This window comes from Camelus ferus, chromosome 3 (genome assembly GCF_009834535.1).
Source record: "Camelus ferus isolate YT-003-E chromosome 3, BCGSAC_Cfer_1.0, whole genome shotgun sequence".
NCBI lineage: Eukaryota > Metazoa > Chordata > Mammalia > Artiodactyla > Camelidae > Camelus > Camelus ferus.
The window spans coordinates 2,320,413-2,341,767 of record NC_045698.1 but is presented as its reverse complement, the minus strand read 5'-3'; the positions used below and the strand labels follow the sequence as shown (position 1 = coordinate 2,341,767).

Below are 21,355 nucleotides of genomic sequence, written 5' to 3'. Positions count from 1 at the left end.
AGGTGCCCCTGAGTTCCCTAACGACCCCTTCTCAGGGGCCCGTGACAGTTGGCCTTGATCTCAAGCAGGACCACATGGGGCTTCCACAGGGGCAGTTGCCAGGGACACCCTGGGTGGAGAGCCCGGACCCTCAGCACGCCCTGGCTAGAACAGGGCCTCTGGGTGCACTGGTGTGTGTGCAGGTTGCCCATGTGCGGACTCCGCTCCGGAGGGCGGGGACTCCTGTGGGCCCAGGGGGTGGGGGGGCGGGAAGGCCCTGAGGCCATGGAGTGAGCTGGAGAGGCGGAGCAGGTGAACAATGGGCCTTCCAACCAAGCTGATGGAAGTTTGCTTGCCTACTTTCATTATGGGTGTGGGGGTACTAATTTTCTAAGGGGAGGAAATTGTTACCGCCAATCTGAGAAGAATCTTGTCCCTTGTCTTTCCCCAGCTCCTCAGTAAAGGTGTGTCCAGCTGCCCTCCCTACTCCCACGCCTGCATACTTATATCAGGATGAGATTAAACAATCCGAACATCACCTTCATTTACAATTTTACTTCTGAAATAATTTCCTGCTTATTTTGAAGCCTTGGTGACCTAGGTCTCTGAAAAAGAGGAGGCAGCTCCTGGGGAACCAGCCCATCCTTGGAGCCGTTAAGGGGACCTGCTTTTGGCTCCGCACACCTGACTCCGGGATGCAGCGAGCTGGGTTTTGGCCTCCTCGTTTGCCTTTCAAAATGCATTATTTGCTTTGCAGATGGCAAGGCTACAGCGCTGGGCGGAAGCTCTGTGGCCAGGAGGGGCAGCCTGACCCTGGCCCCCTCTCCACCCCTCCCCACCCCTCGCCCCAGCCAGTTCCTTCCCCGCCCCCAGGCTCGCGCCCTGATTTATGAGTCTTGTTAAATACTCATTAAGACTTAGCACCTTTCTCTAGCAGGATCTAGGAAGCCACCCTGCTTGGCGACAACGAGACGAGTGTCAAACAGTCCCAGGCGGTGGAGACCCTTGCGGGAGCGCCCAGCTGTAACCCGCACGCACAGGGGCGCCAGGCCAGGAGCCGGGCGGGCGGCGGCGGTGATCACCGGGCCCTCTCAGCCCAGAACCCTGGGTCCCAGCCTGCGCGCTCCTGCCATTCCAAGCTCGGGCCTCATGCGGGTGACCAGGGACACCCCTGCTGCCTCCAAGAGTATCACCCAAGCAACGTTCTGAGCGCGCGGGATTGCGGAGACCCCGCGGCGAGACGTGCGCGCCTTGTCAGGAAGGACCCAGTGGGGTTGTCGGAGGAGACACCCACGGACTCCAGGAAAACCCCGGGAGAAAGCCGCCCAGAAGCGAGAGGCAGGACTGTCAAATGCTTGGGGCAGTATGCGCACTTCGCACTTGGGGCAACGCAGGAGTGTCTGGATGGGTTAGGCGCTTGGGACCCGAGCGCGGCGGGGGCGCGAAGTGCGCTCCCGGGCGCCCAGAGCCTCCGAAACCGGTCTGAGTTCCCCAGGGTAGAAAAATGGACTACAGTGGCCTGGTCTGGAGTGCCGCGATGCCGCCGTCCCCGAGTGTCGGAGGAAGTGAATTACATGCCTGTGCACACACGTAAATATTTTATAAACCTTCCCTTAATTAACCAGATCATTTCCATTCTGTCTCCAATATGATCAACGGCAACGGTGCGAGGGTTTTCAGGTTTGTAATTTGATGTCACCAGACGGTTGCTCGGGGGCAGAGGTGCCATCGCCGCGCCAGCTGCAACTTGTATTTATTTGTTTTTCCACCGTGTTCCTGTAGGGCGCCATTATGCAGTTTTTAATTAGTTTGTGTTTGTACTTCACCCGTCCCAAGTCAGCGCCGTCCCGGAGCACGGCGCTGTAAATTCTCGCAGTACAGGTGTCGCTGCCTGCTCTGGGACGCGGGCGAGCGCGTGTCGAGCAGATGAAAGCCGGGCGGCCGCGCAGCCGACCGCCAGCCCTGCGCAGCCCGGAGGCGCAGGTCAAAGCCATCTGGGACTCCTGCGCCCCCGCAGCGCCTCCCTCCGTGGCCGCTGCTCCTAATGCCATTAGAGGGAAACGGGCCGAGCACGGTGTGGGGGACAAAGTGACTTTTCATTTTACTCGAGTCCTGGGGTCCTTGGGCCAGCACTGGCCTCCCTCCCGAGCGCCCGGGGCGCAGGGCCTAGTGGGCGCTGGGCAGACGCCGCGCCAGGCTCGCGCCCGGGGGTCCAGGCTGTGCGCGCGCGCACGCAACCACCAAGCTCCCAAGAAAGGTCATTGCGACTTCCTTCCTGCCGGGTTCCAGCCTTTTAGTAGAACCCAGAGCAAGCAGCCCGAACTTCCGGAATCCCCAGACTGGAGAACCCCTCCTCAGCCCCAGATCGCGTGGGTGTTGGTTTCTCTTCTTGAAATGACCTCTGTGCGGTGCGTGTAAATCTATTCTTCCAGCCACCAGGGGATTCTTTCAAAGCTTTTTCTCTTTTTTTTTCTTTTTCTTTCTCTCTTTTTTTTTTTTTTTTTTTTGGTTAGGAGTAAGAGATTGTTCATGTTTAACTAGACCACATAGAAATTATGATTCCACAGCAGTGTGTATTTAATTAGAATAATCTCACTTGAATTTAATTACCTAATGAATTATTTGCTTAAAAGGTAGAACGTCTTGTTTGCCAAGTGCGGTGCAGACCTCTGATAAGAACTTGTGTTATAAGGACATTCCAGTTTAAAAGCAGTCATGTATTAAGCTTTATATTTTAACTCCTTGAGAATGTGACTGTTACTGCAGTGCTCACACACGGACTGCGAGCATCGCGGGAAGACGTGGGGAAGGCAGCATCCTGTCAGCAGAGGTTTTGTTCTCTTTGGTGCACATGCCCCTTTTGAAATTAGTATCTTCTAACGTTTTCTCATATAAGTCTGTTTTTAAACTTATTTTATTTTGCCTTCCGTAGCATTTTTTTTCCTAGTGCCAGATGACAGCTGCCTATTAGAAGACCCACTGCATGATGAGTATTTGCAGTGAGGTGGTGCATCCTTCAGGGAAACCCCAGCCCAGCTCCTCTGGGCCCCTGAGGCACCCTCACCAGCAGCAGGAAGGCTTTCTGAGGTTACCAGCCTTTAGAGGAAAGGAAGTTATGATCGCCCAGACTTCGATCTTAACCCTTGAGTCCTAAATGAGGGAAGGATTTCAGTTCCTCTTGTTTTACAAAAGCAAGAGCAAATAATTCCAAGCCCTGCCATCTTTTCTGATGGGTTCTGAAGATGACTTGTCTCCTGGTGACTCAATACTCAGTGCCATTTGTGCCAAGTTCATAGCTGGGGTCCTCGGGGAGGAGTGTGACCTGCTAGAAGTCTAACGCGATGGCTGTGTTTTCTGTGGTCAAGTTGCTGCAGACGCAGACTGCTTCATTCCCTCCCCTGCCCTGTATGATGGACAGAATTTTCTATCCCTGCGTCGTGGAATTTCAGCAGTGAAACGTATGTCTGGGATTGGGCGGGGGGGATGTTTCACCCTCTCACTAAAGACAGAATAGGAAATAAGGACACATCAAATCCACTTGTTTGATTCCCACTGTTATTTTCATTAATGGTTCATTAATCAAATAATTTACTCCAGTTGCAGGTTTGGACAGTATAATCACATAAATACTGAATATTGTCAATATAGTGTTCAACTAAGGAGGAATAGGCCTATAAGAAAAGTACAACACTTTGACCAGAATTATTCTGTTTTTTTAGGGCCCCTGATTTTTATCATAGCTGTGCATTTTAAAATTGATGCTTTAACAACCGATAGTGGTTAAATTGTAGTATAAACTTATTCTTATTAAATTATGATTACAGTAGCACCTTCCTTCCTAAGGAGCAGATCGACATGAGTACACATTTTTAAACTTATTTATGAATTTACTGCACATACTCTTCCAAACAGCAACTGACAATAACAACCAGAAAGGACACGAGATAAGAGCTCAGGAACGATAATGCTTTTCTCAGATCTGAGCGAATCCAAAGACGATTTGCTAGTAAAACCCTCAAAGGAAACGATATGTGAGGGACGGAGGAAGGGGAAGACTAAATGGCATATTTATGTCGGGCGCTTCCCAAAATGTTTGAAATGGAGACCAAACAGTGTCCTATCTCCTCTGCCTTCCTCTCAGCCCTCAATCGCTTATATTATTAAAGATAAAGCCTACCACTCGAAATACCTTTTTAAAATACCAGTTGACAAAAATCAGCCCACACAGCATCGGAGGTAGAAGGCTCCATCTTTCACGCACAGCGTGTGGACTGGACGTCACTGGTGACAGGTTAAAATCTGCTCATTTAAGGGACATCCATTCAACAAAAACGCCCACAGAGGACACTTTGGGGGCTCGGGTGCTGACAGTTTATCAGATGTTCTGAAGATGCACAGAGTCCACCAGCATCTTCCAGGCCCATGCCCACGGAAGAGCAAAGCTGGGGGTATGGGACGGTCTACGGGGGAAGCGAAGCATGCCCACACCTAGGGGTCCCGAGTCTGCTTTTGCTCAGGTGCCACTTCTCACTTTAAGGTCACCCACAGCTGTCCCCAGAGCTGCTCCAGGGTCACGGGTGTTGGACCGAAGCTCCACCAGCTTCGTGCAAGACAGACGGCACAGGGTCCCTCAGGCCTCCAGACTGATGCCACCTTTGGGGTGTTGAGTGTGTGTTGAATGATGTTCAGAGAGAAGGAAGGAGAGGAGGAGGGGCTGCCTTCTTCCCCAGACACACTTCCAGAGGGTTCTTTGACCAGAGAACATGACGCACCCACGGCCAAGGAGGCGGCCGCGCTGAGCAGAGCCCCGGGCCTGGAGGCTTCCCTTGCCTGCCCTCTGTCTGTGTCTGGGGGCCCTTCCTTTGCTGTCCCGCTGATGGCGGCTGCTGAGACACTCCTTCCACGCCACCTGCTCAGGGTCTGGGGCTCCCCCCTCCTCCGCAGAAACCCACCCGGCCTTCGGTCCACTCTCCGCAGAAAGCTCAGTGACTGACAGGCTAATCACAGCTCCTAATTCGACCTCGGATGGATGTGAATGGACAGAGATAGGTGCCCTTAATCTCCGGCATGGGGAATATTACATTTTCTCGGGGAACCGTCAGTGCATTGACCCGACGCTCCTCGGCCAGGTCCACACTCTGGACGGGAGGCTGGCTGAGGCGCTGGGGTGGGAGGAGCGTCCTTTCCAATCACTCTTTGGAGGAAAGAAGGATTAACACCCTCTTGGTCAATGACTGCTGCTTCTCAGTTGCAGCGGAGGGCAGAACCAAGTTTAGAAGAGGCCTCCAGAGCTCTGCCGTCTGTCTGAGGCGGCTCTGGCCGCAGTAACAAAATACCATCGACTGGGTGGTTTCAACAAGGGAAATGCATTTTCCCCCAGTTCTGGGGCTGGAAGGTGGAGACCAGGTGCGGGCAGGGCTGGTTTCTCCCTGCCTGGCCTGCACAGGGCCTCCTTCCTTGTGTCCTCACCTGGCCTTTTCTCTGAGCAGGTGTATTCCTGGGGTCCTCTGTGTGTCCAGACTGCTCTCCTGTAGAAGCAGCAGTCAGATTGGATTAGCACTGACCTTAATGAGCTCGTTTTAACAGAACCACATCTTTAAAAGCCCGTCTCCAAATAGTCACACTCAGGTGCCTGAGGTTAGGCCTTCAACATGCACATTTTGGGGGGCACAGTTCAGCCCAGAACACCTTCCGTGGCCACCTACCGCGTCCCACTCCAAACAGCACCAGGGTCTGTTAGCTGGAGTTACAGTCATTTCAGGGCCTGCAGTACATCCTTTAGTTTGGGGCAGAAGATCTTAGAAGAAGCTCTAGCATTTCCGCCTCTTTAAGTTTGTAGAAAACACGGGCACCTTCATTAAAACCAGAACGAAACGGTGGGCTGTCCAGCAGGCGCTGTGTTCTCAGCATGGACCCTCTTCAGCGCTGGCCGCTCTCAAAGGTTAGGTTCGGCCGCCCTGTTTGTTCAGGTCTAAGAGGACTGGCAAGTCTGCGCGGTTAGTAAACTCCCTGGGCAAGAAGGGCCTTAGTTTGGAAGCAAGCGTGTCAGAGAAAATGAGTTTTATCCGGAGCCCCAGATGACTCCCACTCTGTCCTGGTTCCTCCCAGGCCGGCAGCTGATGGCTCTGGCCCTGGAGGCCCCACACCACGGACGCTGCCCCGCACTCTCCATGTCATTTAACGCAGGAAAATTTCAAAGGTGCCAGTTAAACTCTGTTTCCCAGGTTTCACGAAAAAGGAAAAGACAGTAGTACCTTGGCCCCTGCCTGGAATCTACGCACGTCCCGAGGGGGAGGGCCGGTGTGTGCACATAAGTCCGTGGTCAGGGAATTGCAGGAGAAATGGGAAATTTGCGCCGGATTCTGCCTTTCCTCAGCGGCCGCACCGCACTGCCTGCAGGCGCGTTATCGCCGCGGTGGCAAGGTGCGGGAAGGGCCCCGTGATCATTTTACAAGCTGAAGACTGTGTGACATTATCTCTAGGGTTGAGTGAAGTGGTTTGTCTAAGGTCACTTAGCAAGTGTGTAATAAATCCAGGATTAGAACCTTGGCACCCAGCTCCACAGTGTGACAAGGGCCAACTTGTGCATCCCATGATTTAGCCCCCTTCCCACCCTCTCCTCTCCAACCCTGTGTGAGCCCCCTGCCCCCAGTGCTCCTGGATCCAGCTGATCCTGCAATCCACCCTACCCCCGAAAGCAGCTATTAGAAGCTCCTGACTCCTGTTCCCTGTTACCTCTTTTTCATTTATTCCTGTAACAGACACTTGTGGAGGAACCGCTTTAAGAAATGACCAGTGTCGTGTGCCGTGGGGGATGCTAAGCAAAGCAAGACAGTGGTTGAAACATGGAGGTGTCTAAGGTAAGTTAGACAGTTCAGTGAAGCACACACAGACACCTCATCACTCATGAGGCAGAAGTACGTGCAAGGAGGGACGTGCTAGTTCTTTAGCTTTGAGCTTCTAACGCCCCTTCTACCTTTATCCTGAGATGCTGCGATGCTGCGATGCTGAGACCTGTGAACCCCGCTTCTGCGTTGCCAGTTTCTCTCCGTTAGAGGCTGCAGGATGGGAGGAGCCGACTGGATCACTTCCCTGATGCTCAGCATCCTCCCGGCAGGAGCACTCCACCCCGGGAGCAGCCCTTCCTCCTGGGAGCACAGCTGAGTCCATCTGCGGGTTTCCGGCGCCCACAGAGCCGGTCCACCGTGTTCCCTAGGGAGCCAGAGACAGCGAGCAGCGTTCCGGCCTCAGAGGTCGGGGCTCCAGCTCCGCACGCTGTCTACAAGGTCTGCCCTCTTTCTCCTGTTTCCTGGCCCTGGGGCAGCAGCTGCTTCCCGCTCCTGCGTCTGAGCCGTCTTCTGTTCTCCTTTCGACTTTTCAATTAACTACTTGGAAAACTCTACACACTGTGTTTACCAGGGCGACTGCAGCAAAGTGTCCAGTCGGGGCAGCTTAAATGTGTCCTCTCGCAGCCTGGAGGTTAGACGTCCGAGATCGCGGTGTGGGCAGGGCGGGCTCCCGCTGGGGTTGTGAGGGAGGGTCCCCTCTGGGCCTCTGTCTCCCCTTCTGGGGGTTCCCGGTCATCTTCGGGGTTCCTCGGCTTGCTGGCGCCTCACCCCCATCTCTGTCTTCATCTCACATGACGTCGTCCCTGTGCTTGCACAGGTCCACATGTCCCCTTCTTCACGAGGACACCAGTCACATCGGATTAGGGCCTGGCCTACTACTCCAGTGTGACCTCTTTTGAGCTAATCACATCAGCAAGGACCCCACTTCCAGAGAAGGTCACATTCTGAGGCAGTGGGGGCTAGGAATTCAACCTGTGAATTGCGAAGGGACAGGATTCAACCCGCAACAATGCCTAATCAAGAACTGGTCCTATGAACCATTCACTGGCCACATCACTCCGTAGTTTCTGCCCCAGACCAGACCTGAACTGATGCCCCAGGGACTCAGACCCGAGGAATCAGAAGAGGAAGTGATTCGCTGTGTCGGTGAGGACAGAGTGCAGCGACCTGCCACCTGCAGCAGGGCTTGGAGGGGACTTGGGTGGGATGGGCAGCGTGTGAGCAGAGGGTGTCCCCACGTCCGCGGGCTCGGAGGCCGCAAGCAGGTCGGCCAGGCTGCAGCTGGTGCTGGCCAGGAGGCAGCGGGAGCCCGAGGCCAAACCAGAGCGAGCTTCCGGAGCACAGGGGCTGTTTGGGCTCTATTCTGGGCCACGAGGAGATACAGCAGGTGTTGGGCGGGTGTGCAGGACACCACTAGCTGCATCAGAGGAGCATCAGGAGGCTGTGTGGGTCCAAGCTGCAGGGCTGGGAACATCTCAGCCCGGGTGCCTGGGTGTCCCAGGGAGGGAAGGGCGAGCCGGGTCCGCGGCCCCTGTGCCCGGACCGCTCTGTCCTCGGTGCTCCTGTGGGTGGGTGAGGAGGCTGGTCCCCACCCCTCTGGCTGTCCCGGGCAGTCCGCTCAGGCACACCCGGGGCAGGTAAGAGGAGGCGGGCCTGGGACAGCCTGGGGGCTTCCCCCTTGTCCTCCAGACAGGACAGCTCTGCCTCCCGGTTTTGCAGCTTGAGTTTCCAGGTATGTTTGGCCTGAACACAGGGTTCTGCGCCTTCTTGTGAAGCTGAAGAATCGCTGACTTGCCCGGTTTTCAGGATCCTGACTCGCTTGTCTTCCGGGGAGCCGCTGACTGTTTGCGAACCACGGCTCACTGACCCACCTCCTCACCCTGGTCAGACTCCGTGGGGTTCTCCCCACGTCAGGAAGGTGCAGTCGTGTCTTTTATGACACTGTATTTAAGTATTTAGTTGATTCTTTACGATGTAAAAAGTGTTAAATTAAACAAATCTGGAACGACACCGATGTATGGGAAAAGTAACGCTGTCAGATAAAGGCAAATACCGTTATTATCATGACTAACACAGACGACAGGCATTTCCTTGCAAGCCTCCCCCAGCATCAAAATGTTGGCTGTTACCCAAAGACCGAGTTAACAGCTGCATCACGAGGGAAGAGGAAGTCAGCAGCCGTCAAGCAGGTAGCCACCCTTCCGTGTGTTGCGGCACAAAGCTCCCTACGGCCACGTGGGGGTGGAGCTGCGCGGGATCACAGGACAGGAGCGCTGGGCTTCTGTCCACACGCTTCCCTTGCTAACGCCGTAATGCGCACGTGTGTGCAAAACAGATCATTGATTCCCATCAGCCATGGAGAAGCTCAGTGTCAATTAATACCTTATCAGCACCCGTGGCGTCCTCACTGGGGATAAGCCCTGTCCTGCTTCCAGTGGTTGACTTGGCTTTATCTGGAGGGAGGAAGGAGGGGAAAAAGCTGCCGCTGCAAGCTTGTTAACAGCTGGGTAGTCCACAGGCTCGTCAAGTCCATAGGTAATTTCTGGGGAGCTCGCACCTCACTTAATTATATCGCGGTGTAACAACCAGGTTGGGTGCGAAGTTAACTAGAAGAAGCTCCATTAAAACCCTGGTGTTAACACTCTTCCCCGGAGGAAGGTTAGTCTTATCAGAAGAGATGTGCCTTTGTGGGGCGCTGTGTGTGTGTAAATCTGCCCGGCCACACGTGGAGGTCCCCTCGTCGCACAAGGATGGAAGCTCCTGCTTCTCAAGGCTCTTTCCGCGCGGGGCTGGAACACAGCAGCCCTGCCATGACATATGTTTGCTTCAACAGTGTGATTGTGTTGACTTCCTGCAAATTCTTCCCTGCCCCTTGAATTATTGGTTTCCTTTTTTCATCAAGCCAAGCGATCCGAGGAGAAACCACCTCTCCGAGCCTTAGTGTCTCCCACCTGAAGAACAAACCTGCGGGTCTCCCAGAGCCTTATTAAGATCAACACTGAATTTTCTGCCCGGAAGAGTCATCCGGTAGTCCCTCCCTCCCAGCCATCAGTCTGTCCGCCTCCAAACCTGTTTCCTCCTCCGATACCCGACTATCATCCACAGGGATGCTTATTTTTAGCTCGGCCTTTCTGTGGCCATATACCTCCACTGACTAAGACCCGTCACTTCTGCCTCCAAAGGGTCTTTCCGATCTAGTCTCATCCCACCCCGAGCCCAGCTCACAGATGGCCTCTTGGGTCGTCATCTTTGTATCCTTCCGTGGTGCACGGGGTCATTTACCAGCGGTCACATTCACTTCCTTCCCCTGCTGGGATACCCTCAGGTCCCTCGATCGCCGAGTAGGTGGGTCCATCTCCTGAGCACCTCATACGTCAGCCTTCAGGTAGGAACACAGTCCCTGAGCCTGGATGGAGCTGCGCAGCGGTGGGTCTCTTCTCTTGCCCAGAAAGGCTATTTTAAGGCAATTGAGTGCTTCCTTTGGAAGAGAGGGAGCGTTCCCGCTGAAATGTTAGATGCGGCCTTTGTCTGGATTTATCGCTCCTCTGGCTTCCACTTTCCAGCCCAGTCTGAGCCCAGGCTCGTCTCCTTTCCAAGCTCATCTTTCACTCCTGGCTCCTCAGAATCCAGTTAGGAAGTCCATATGTTATCCTGAACTTCTGAAGCTTCAGAATTCCTTGGAAAGCATGTTAAAATGAACGGTTCTTGCCTAGAAATCTCCTGATTCACTACGTATGGATTCGGGTCCAACATTTGAGTTTTAAATAAATTTGATTTGGATTTGGCTGAAAAAACACATTTTATGAAAAGCACAAGTCATGAAAGGGTCTTAGACCCATAGTTTGATCCTTCAGCCGCAAGGAACTTCCCTGAACTTTACTGCAGACCTGAAAATCTGACTTTGACTCCTGGCCCCGACACCCACTGTCACTGGCACCACCTCCCCCCCAATTTCCTTGTTTCTCAGCTTTCTCCTTCTCCGTCTGCCTTGCCCTTAATCTCTTCTTTTCCCCACCTGCGAACCCCAGGGCCCTCGTGAGCTCTGTTCTACCCCTTATTTTAGTCTGCCCCCCCCCAACTGGAAAACGTCACTCACACTCTGGGCTCTGACCAGTGGGCTCCCAAATCTGTGTTTTTCATCCGAATCTCAGCCAAGAGCTACAGACTCAAACAGTCCACTGCACTGGACGCATCTTCACCTGACAACCTGCCGATGGACCTCTCCTCTTCGTGGCTCTGTGATCCTAGCAAAGGGGACGGTCCTGCAGGAAGTGGCCAGAATCTTGGCCGCCAGCCTGACGCCTTCTTCATATGTCTGTCTTCAATTCTGTCCTGTTCACCATCCATTTATTCAGTGGTGAGTGGTTGAGCGCCCATCGTATTCCTGGATGTGACCTTGGAGATACTGAAGGAAAGGGAGAACGGAGAACAGGAGAGGTGGCTGCTGTCCTGCCCTCGTGGACAGACTGGCAACGTGGGACTTCACGGATGTCTCTTCAAAGCTTCTGTCCCCCTCACGCCCTCTGAATGAGGGGCCCATTCACTCCAGTGTGCCTGGGACAACCGCAGTGTCTCTCTGGGCCCACATTTCATTTCCTGGAGTGCCCCAAGTTGGACAAGTTACATGGTCACCCTACTTGTTAGCCTTCTTTTACTTCAGTTGACATCTTCAACAGACTAGGTCACTGCCGCGGTTTCCTGAATGACCTCCCTGCCTTCAGTCTGGCTTCGTTTTAACACATCTTCCATTCTGCTTCAGGGGCAACCTTTCCGCACCGCATACTGGCCAAGTTACTCTCACCGAGTTAACAGGTGTCCAGGTTTCCCCGTGTCCTAGAGAGCAGAGTCCAGCACGCTGGGCAAGGTGTAATCTGTCCACCGCCCTGGCCCATCCCCATCTGCCCCAGGGGAGCCCTTCATTTCCCTGTCCTCACAGGAGCTTCCCAGACCCCATGCTCCCCGGTGTCATTTCCTGAGAGTCACTTCCCTTCCCAGGCTGATGCGCGTGGCCCGGGGGTCACCGTCAGTCCCGGGACACCCCCCTCCAGCCCCTCCCCTGCATCTCTAGGGAGGACTCACACCCCCTGCAGGCAGCCCAGGATGACACATCACATCACATCATGCATCTTGTTTTTGTTTTTAACGGAGGGAACAACACGTACATATACTCTTGTCATTACAGTTTTCCCGTAAAATAAAAATATCCCCGGGCAACCCCACCGCCCCTCCCCTGTCAATCCCTGTTCCATTCCCAAAGGTGTTGGCTACCCCTTCCTGTGGTGATTCTTTCTGCCCCCCCCCCCGTGTGCTCAGATACGTTGCTCTGCACACTCACAGATGGATACGTGCACACCCGTGTACGTGCGTGTGCGTAGCTTCGTGTGTGTCTTTGCACAAGCGATGCAGGCACAGTTGGCCAATGTCTGCAGGTCAACTTCCCCTTAAGGACGTCTTCCCCATTTTTTTTGTGTCAGCACGTAGCACCTCACCACGTGTCAAAACCTGCCGCTCAGGACGCCGGGGCGTGAGTGTGCTGGCTCGCTGAATCAGCTCCCAGTGCAAGGGCGTCTGGCTGGGGTCGGATCAGCCAGCAGCCCATGTGGGGTCACCGAGCCATCCTGCCTGAGCATCTTGCCTTCCTGCCCCGGCGAGGGCGTCTCCACTTGGATGCGTGTGACATTTGGTTAGGCTTCCGTTGAGGACAACACCCCACCTTCTCTGTGGTTGTGATGGGAAGCCCGCCTGAGAGCTGGGGGATGAGTCCCCGGGGTGCAGGGACCCCTTTTGTGGAGGCTGGGGCCCTGGTGAGATGGGAGCCCCACTGCATCCCTGCGGCCGGCTCTGCATCCCCCCATGGCAGGTGCTTCGGGGGCCTGGCTGCACAGAAAGCCTTCCTAACTCACCTTTTAGGGTGGGTCGGTCACCCACACATTATTTTAGAAAATAATTTATTATTTATTTATTACTGTTACTACTTTTCACCACAGACGTGCGCCATGCACTGTAAAGTCGGACTCAGACGTCCAAGCCCTGCCCAGGCCTTGGCTGGGCTGTCATCGGAATGTGAGTGGTGGCGTCTGTGTGTCACCGCAGCCCCAGTGTTTCTTCATTTCGGTTTTCAGAGCTGTTCTAGCCCCTTCTGCCCATGTGTTCATGCTCAAAGGGGCAGGCCTGCTTTTCTCTCGTAAAATGACTTGGGCATCTGTGGCTGAGGGGTGTATCTTGATGATAAATTCACAAAAGTCATTCAAGGGAAATTCTACTTTTGTTTTTAGAACAGGTGTCCCCTGCTGTGTTTGTCCCTTCACCTGCGGAGTGACCAGCGCAGGTGGGGAGGTGGGGGGTAGAATTAATGACCTTAATAATTGCCTTAATCACCCGTAGCCACACCTTTAAAGGATCAGTTTTGGGGCAAAACAACTTTACATCAGTGCAATTGACTTTAGAAAATGCAGTTACACTACAGGGCTTCCTGGCCGACTTAGCAAGAAGGCCCTGAAGAAAATGAAATGTCTATTTCTTTAATTTCTTTGTAGTTGTTACATTGTCCCCTGGAAACTTCTTTGGGGATTCATGGAATATTCTGGACGTCTTCTCTCAGAATACCTAATCACTTTATATTTTTATTTTCTCTATTCATGAAGTGTCATCAATAAACACAAAGCAGAAAGGTGAGCTGGTTCCTGTTCAGAGCTCTCCCGTTCGCTGCGAGTTTGGAGTTTGGACTAAGATGACAAGAGTGAGGAGGGTCCCGGCCGCGTCCAAGGGGCGGCTTCCCCGGCCGTGAGGTCGGTAAATCAGGACCCCGTGGAGCATGTCCTGCCTGTGTGAGACACGCAGACGGAAGCCTCGGACTCGGGGGGTCACTGGAACTACATGCCGGCGGCTTCAGGGAACCCGACAATCCGGTGGAATGATGTTCTAAATGGCCTTGCTGAAAACGTAACACCTGGGTGACTTACCACTGTGGGTTTTGGCCCGAGTTTTCTGCGTGAGATGCCAAGGGCACGGGAAGTTTTTTCTGAAGTAGGTTTCATAGCAGATCGAGAGAGTGTTGCTGCGCAGAGATTCTGGAGTGAAGGCCTGGAGTCGGCCGGGGGCTCAGGGTCTGGAAGCCCCGGAAGCTCCAAGCTCTTTAGGGTCTTCGAGGTCCCGAATGTCCTGGGGCAAGAGCCGGCCTTCTGGGGCCCGCCTGCGGCAGTCACGCAGCGAGGTGGTCCGTGCCTCGTCCCAGCTCTGCCGGTGTCAGAGGCCTGGGGAGGAGGGGTGTCTGGAGCCGAGGGGCCTGGCGGGGACCCCATCCCTTCACGGTCCACCTTTGCCACAGCAGCGGGGAGGCAGCGCCCAGAGAGAAACTCGGCAGGTGCCTCTGCTCAGCCGGGCTGGCGGGGCCTCAGGTGCGTGGGGCTCGGGTGGGGGCCCCAGGGGCCCTGACAAGGCGCTGGGTGACCTAAAGCAATAGACCTTGGTTCTCTCAGAGTCTGGGGGCCAGAAGTCCGCCCTCAACATCGTGGGGCCTTGCTGCCTCCAGAACCCCTCCTGCTTCTGGGGGTCCAGGCATCTCCGGGCCTCCAGACTCCATCACTCTGCCCTCAGCCTCATCTTCACGTGGCCTCCTCTGCGTCTGTGTCTCTCTTCTGCTTCTCATCAGGACACTTGTCACTGGATTTAGGGGCCATCCAGATAATCCAGAGTGATCTCTTCTTATCAGCATCTTTGGGTTAATCCCATCTGCAAAGACCATTTTTCCAAATGAGGTCTCGTCCCCAGGTTCTGGGCGTTAGGACCACTGTTTAACCCACGGCAGGGCCTAGCTCTGGCTCTTCTTGCTCTGGTGCTGGGGATCTTGCACAGACTCCCCGTGACTGGGCCACGTGGACAGGAAGTTCTGACATAACCTTGGAGACCGCAGCCTGGGCATCTGAGGGGAGGAGACTCCTTACAGCCCCCAGGCCTCTGCCCAATGATGGGCGGGCAGTCTCAGAAATGCCTTAGAACGATGCCCAGGGCCCCAGCCCCGGACCAGAGGGCAGCGGGGCTGAGCCCAGGCGTCTGGGGTTTATTCGCTTCTGTCACTTCCCGGCGGAGCCAGGACTCCCTCTGGTTTTCCTGAACATTCCAGTCATACTGAGGACTCAGAGGACACTTTCTTTTAACTCTTCTCATGCCTGCTGTGATTTAATGGAGTTTCACCCATTTCCTCTTTCCTCTCCAAGCTGAGAAGCAACGCGCTTTTACCTTGCACGTCACCCTAGGCGTGCAAGCGCTCGGGCTGGTGAACTGAAAAGACGCACTTTGAGAGCTGGCACCGAAGCTGTCTGAATTACAGCTGATCAAATCCAAGAGGCTAAAGCTGCCGGATTTTAATGTCACTTAATTAAAGCGACCCTCATTCAGGACACGAGAGGGAGGTGGGGCCCTTTGAAAGCTCCTTCAATGGCTGTTGCCCGGTATGGGCTGCTGAACTTTTCCACAGTTAGCTCCACTCCGAGTTCGCAGAGCTGCGTCTCACCCGGGAATGCTGCGGCGCCCCTGAGCTGCTTTCAGCTTCCTATTAAGTCGGGGCTGTAGGCTGAGCTAGACCAAAGCTGGAGCCCGTGCCCGGGGAGGCGCAAACCCAAACTGAAAGGGCGTGAGCAGGGGTGGATTCGGTACATGCAGCAGGTCTGGACTTCAGTTCCCCGCTAGCTGCCACGAGGCACAGCCTCGGATGCACCCAGGGGTCCTGCTGGTAACGCCCCCTCCCTCTCTCAGCCCTGCCTCTGCTCGTGTGGTCCTGCTGTCCGGAAGGCTCTGCCACGTGTGGCCCAAAGACGCTGACCTCTCTGAGCTTCTGTCCAAGCAGCCTCCCAGCTGGAGGGTGACAGCACTGGCAGCAAATAACCTACCTTGACCAGTGCCCCACCCCCACCCAGGACCCAGCGCAGAGTCTGGTGCCCAGTCGGTGATGAGCAAATGAAAGGTGAGAAGAGAGGGCGTTACCCCCTGCCCCGACCCCGCATGCTGGGATGCTGCAGACAGTCTCCTTGTGCCAGGTTCCTACCAGTTTGTAGCATCTTTACTTCTCAAGAATATCTCCCCAGCAGCTCCAGTGCAATTAATCCCCCTTCACATCCCCTCACTGATTACTAGATCTCTATTGTGATGTTCGTGATAGTCCACCTTCTGTCTAGTTATTTGCAGAAGTATGATTGAATCAGTTTGGATTCATTCAGCTACACACAACGAAATATGTCACTGGTCCTGACTTAAGCGGAAAAGTCACTCTGTCGTCCCACATAAGGAGCCTGGAGATGTGCAGTTCAGAGTTTGATGCAGTGGCTCCATGGTTTCATCGATGCCAAGACTCTCTGTTTTTTCTGCTCTACCATCCACAGCTTGTTGGTGTTGCCTCATGGCTTCGATATGGCTGCCACAGCACCAAGCATCACATCCTCAGACATACACATTCATGTAGCGAGAAAGGCAGGCAGAGGAAAGAGGCCTACTTACACCTGAAAGAGTGGTCATTCTCAGGAGTCCCCCAGCAGAGCTCCCACATGTTGCAGTGGCAGAACTGGGTCAATGGCCTTGCGAGACACTAAGGACGTTGGGGCACCCAGCCTTTTGGTGAAGGGAATAGGGTGTCCTGAGTAGCTTGGTATTCCCAGCTTTGGCCCTGGGGCCCAGAATGGTCATGTTTGTTGTGGCCCCTAGGTTTGCTCTCACATCCCCAGCCTCTACTTCTGGGAACCTGATGTGGGTCTTGCTTTCTCACTTGAGGCTGGGTGTGGCGATGTGTCTTGTGGAGGGTGAACTGTGAGCAGAGGGACAGGTGTCATTCCCTAGAGCACAAATTAAGGGCTGGTGCACGATTCACATGTTGAGATGAAGCCTTCATCAGCCTGGGAACCTTCACTGGGGGGTGAGCAGAGGTCCTGTGTCCTCCCTGGTGGACACGTGATACGAACAAAAAAGAAGCCACTGGTGCGTGAAGTCCCTGCAAGTCTGGGGCTCGGAGTTACTTGCAATGTCAGTGCGCCTTCGGGGAGGCAGAAGTGATGCAAGGACTGTCCAGGGGTGTCTCAGGGCCTGCCAGCCTCCTCCTCCATCACGACTGTGGGGAGAGAGCCTGCCCCTCTTTGTTAGATCTTATCCTTACATTAAACTCCATGCACAAAAGCTGTTCCTTACACTGATTTACATTTAATTAAGACCTGCTCTTTTTACTTACCCATCACTGTTTTAAGGGGGTAAGGAGGGAGGGTAAAAATAAAGAAAGAAAAGTGGAGTGGGAGCAGGAATGGCGACGCGGCGTTCTCCATCAGTCTGGGCTGCGGGGATGGACCACGTTCTCCAAATGAGAGGGAGCGTCATCCTTCAACCCCTCCCACCTGGATCCATCAGTTCTGCCCGCAGATGATGGATGCCGTATTCTGGGTGTGCTTGCCTCTGCGGAATAGAGGCTTCAATTTGAGAAGAAAATGTGTGTGTGTGTGTGTGTGTGCATTTGTGTGTGTGTAATATAAATGAATTAATTTAAAATAGATTCGGAAGCTCAACATTTAAGTGAATGAAATCAAGAGCTTATCCTTAAAATATCAACACGGTTACTTAAAATAGGATGTGTCTGTAGTCAGAAATGGAGACAGAAAAAGACCCCAACAGCCCCCAAATACCAGCATTCAAAATCTGGGGGGATGTCTGAGATCGCTGCCCACACACAAAAGTTCAAAACACGAGTCCACTCACTCAGTTAGCTCTTGTCCCTTTGTTTTCTTTTGAAATTACCCTCCTGAAAGGAAGAAATGCATTTTTGAAGTTAGAATCAAAAATAAAACTTAAGGAAAATAACCAGTTCCTACTGTGCAGCACAGGAAACGATACCCAACATCCTGCAATAACCTATCACGAGAAAGAGAAGGAGAAAGAGTGTGCGCACGTACGTGTAACCGAGTCAGCCTGCTGCGCACCTGAATCTAACACGACACTGCACATCAACTCCTCTTCAAAACAAAATTTCCCAGGGAACTCGCTCCTGCCACCGCTCTTCACATTTGCGCTATTTTATACTCTGTTTCTTCCCCCAGCCAAGATTCAGGATGTAGAATGAAACCCTATTACCACTCTTGTAGGATCTTAAATTGGGGGTATAACAGACGTTTTGGATGCATGGCTTTTCGGGCTGAACTTTGCAATACTACAGCTTTACGATTCCGATGTGCAATCTGTTTCTGAACATGGGCGAGCAGCTCTGAGCTCGCACGCGGGCGTGGATGGGGGACAGGAGGGAGGCCGCCCGGGCTGGGGAGCCAGGGCTGAGTCTCTGACCGCCAGCTGCACTTCATCCATTGGTGAAAGGCACCGGGCGATTCATCATCCATTCATTTATTTTTAAAATTGGCACCTTCTTGCACAAGGAGTTCAATACAGAAGAAAACATTTGTGATTTAAACTTTATTTTGCTGATCATTTAGACTTTGATGATTTTCTAAAAACATCAGATAATGGTTGTGTCAAAACAAGAATATCTAAGTGAGATGTGAGGGTCACTGCTGCTTTTGAAAGTCCTTTTCATCAATTATTGATTTAGAGGGTGTTTACCTTCCGTGGGAAGCGGTGACTGAGGGAGCGGAGGGAGAGTGCTTTCTGACAGCAGGAAGAAGTTTTGACAGGGGAGAGGGTACCACTTCTGTGCGAAGCCACACTCCTCTTGCCACCTGTCTTGGGAGGCGAGGTGGTGGCAAGACAGGCTCACGCCTGGGGCGGGATGTCAATTGGGCACCTGCTCTCCTTCAGCTGATAAAAAATAAAATAAAATAAAGTTTAAGATTTGACACGATTCACTAAGTTAGTCATCACAAGTTTGCATGGAGCTCAGCTTGGAGCTGCCGCCCGGCCCTCCCAGCAGCGAGGGATTAGACCATGCAGTGTGGGGAGCGGTCGGGCCTTCGAGCCACAGGGCTCACCCCAGCTGCAGGACCAGCCAGGCCTGCAGCGCTGGAGGAACACGGTCCACGAGGAGGGAGCCGCTCCCTCCACCTCCCAGGGCGTCCAAGCGGGTGCCTTGCTGGAAGGCATGAAGGCAGAAGGCAGTTACTTCTCCAAGCCCATCACGCCGTCCCGGGGTTTTTGCATTTGACCATTTTGCAGCTGTTATTATTTTAAATAGATGAGTGTCCCCAGCATCGGGGTCTATGCCAGGTCACTCTTGGATCCAAAGATTCTCCACGGGACAAGTGCAGAGCTGCACACAGCAAGGAAAGGGACAGGCTATCGGGCAGGGACCCACACGTTAAGCCAATAATCAATTGATTTTGTCAGCTGAGATTTGCAGCTAAGTCGTACCCTGATGGCATGAACCAAACAGGAAGTGCTGAGAGCAGCCTCCTCCGCTCCCCGGGTACCATTTACTGTCCCAGATGCCCATGTCCGAATGACCAACAGGTGGACCAAACAAATTCATGCCACTGATCTTTTCCTTTGTTAAAAATAATTTAGACACGTTTAAGAAAATATAGAAAATTATAAAAGAGAAATAATTTTTCTGTTCAGCTCTGATTCTGGGCAGTGTTTTGGGGATGTAAATACAAACATAAATAAGCTAAGAATCACATCTTATGTAGTGTTTTGTATCCAGACATTTTGATTAAAGTTATATTGTAAACACTTCCCAGTGTCATCTAATATTCTCAGAAGTACGCCATCAATCTATTTAACCTTTTCTTCTATTCTTGGGCTCTGAATTAGTTTGGGGTTTTTTAAATAACTCTCAATAACAGCATTGTTTATAATCGTGTCCCTAGTCTTCCTCTGAGGCCTCAGTTAGCTCTTCAAGATAAATCTCGGAATGAAATTTCTTGGACGAAGGATAGGCACTTTTAAAACATAGTTTTGATAAATGTTTCCAATGGCATCCCCCCAAACTTGTATCAATGTGTATGAGCTCTGTTGGTCTCTGTGGGGGCATCTGTCCCTGTGCTCACCAACACTGAGTATTTAAATGAAAAAAAAAACAAACAAAAGAAATATTGCAAATATGTGTTAAGTTAAAATAGTTTCTGGTTTCATCTGCATTTAACTACAAAGTGTCTTTTTTTTTTTTTTTTAACTCTTGCCAACTGTTCAGTCAAAGTTCAGAAACTGCTGTCCAACAGGGCGGCCACTTGCCATCCATAATATTACATCTAAATGCAAATACAATACAATGCAATTTTAAATGTGGTTTCTCAGTCTTGCAGGCACATTTCAAGGACTCAATAGCCGTGTGAGACCCGTGGCTTGTGCCGTGGGCAGTGTAGATACAGGGCATTTGCATCATGGCGGGAAGTTCTGCGGGCAGTGGGCTGGAGTCACACCCGGGGGTGGGCTGGGAGGGGCCATCTGATTAAACAGACGTGGGTGCTGGCCTTTCAGGGCACTGGCAGCCCCTGGTAACACGCTAACTGGCTTGCGGGCCAAGCACTTCACTGCCTCAGGGTGGGAGCCACGTGAACCTGTGACCCAAGGGGCAGACGTCACTCAGTGGGCGTGGCTCCCACTTGAGGCTCTGGTTCAAGCTGCGTTTTGATACCATTTAAAAATGTTCAGACCCCTGTTTTAAGTTAAAACACAGGTCCTGTTACCTTGACAGATATTTACCAGAACGTTCCATTTCTGAAGGGTCCTGCTGCTCGTTTTCAGTGATAGCAGTCCTGGTGACTCTGCTTCCTTCGGGCACTGAGTCTCGGGGAAGACAACTTAACGGGAAAACTGACTTTGTGTTGTGATGGTACGATTGTTATCAGCACCGTTCTCTTTCTGAGATTTGCCACCTCATTGAGTTAGTCCCCACCACCGTGGAGGGACAGAGCAGGGGCCAGCTCAGCAGGTAAGGGAAGGGCTGTTCTTTCTGAGCTGTGAAGTCACTCTGCAGACAGACCCAGGGACAATGGTCAAGTTGAGATCCATGTCCAGGTTGCTTTGCTTTTTGTTTTTATTTTTTCATTAAAGCTTAGATTTGAGAATGTGGATAAAGCCCAGTGGGAAGTATCTCTCAAAAACAAACCATCAGATTTGGCTTCCAATAAGAAAAGACTTCATTCAAGCTTCTGGAGACAGGCGGCCTCTGCGACAACACGGAGCGGGCGTTGGCGATGTCCCTCTTGAAGCTGGCCCTGCGGCTCCACCCTCAGCCCTCGGCGGGGCTCACTCTCAGCACCCCCCCCCAGTCCGGGCACACCCAGTGCACATCCTGTCCTGAAGCCAGTCCCCGGAGGCGGGAACGGGTGGCAAGGCCCCCAACGTGTTCCCCCACGGATGGGCGGCCCCGAGGCTGGGGGACAATGGCGTAACCAACAGGGATGGGCATCCTGGGACTGGACAGAAGGTGGTGGCAGTGCCGTGAGCATGCTGACCCACCTCCCAAGGAAGCAGGACCGCCATGCAGTGGGGATCACCCACCCTGGACCCTCCTCCAGCCACATCAGAAGCCCACACACTGCGGGAAAAATATTTATGGAAGTAAATTCCTCCTCAGCAATGCTGCCTTCTCTCCTCCTGCCACTGGG

The 21,355-nt window shown here is 53.1% G+C and overlaps 1 long non-coding RNA gene across 2 annotated transcripts; it reads left to right on the top strand.

The window, feature by feature from the left end:
• The first annotated feature begins 6,051 nt into the window (after nucleotides 1-6,051).
• Nucleotides 6,052-8,831, top strand: LOC116660372. 2 transcript variants are annotated; one of them, XR_004315851.1, is made up of 3 exons: nucleotides 6,052-6,839; nucleotides 6,968-7,973; nucleotides 8,547-8,831. It is a non-coding gene; the product is annotated as an uncharacterized LOC116660372 (long non-coding RNA). The 2 variants fall into 2 exon arrangements; XR_004315849.1 differs by having other exon boundaries at nucleotides 6,052-7,458; nucleotides 7,645-7,973.
• The last annotated feature ends 12,524 nt before the right edge of the window (nucleotides 8,832-21,355 follow it).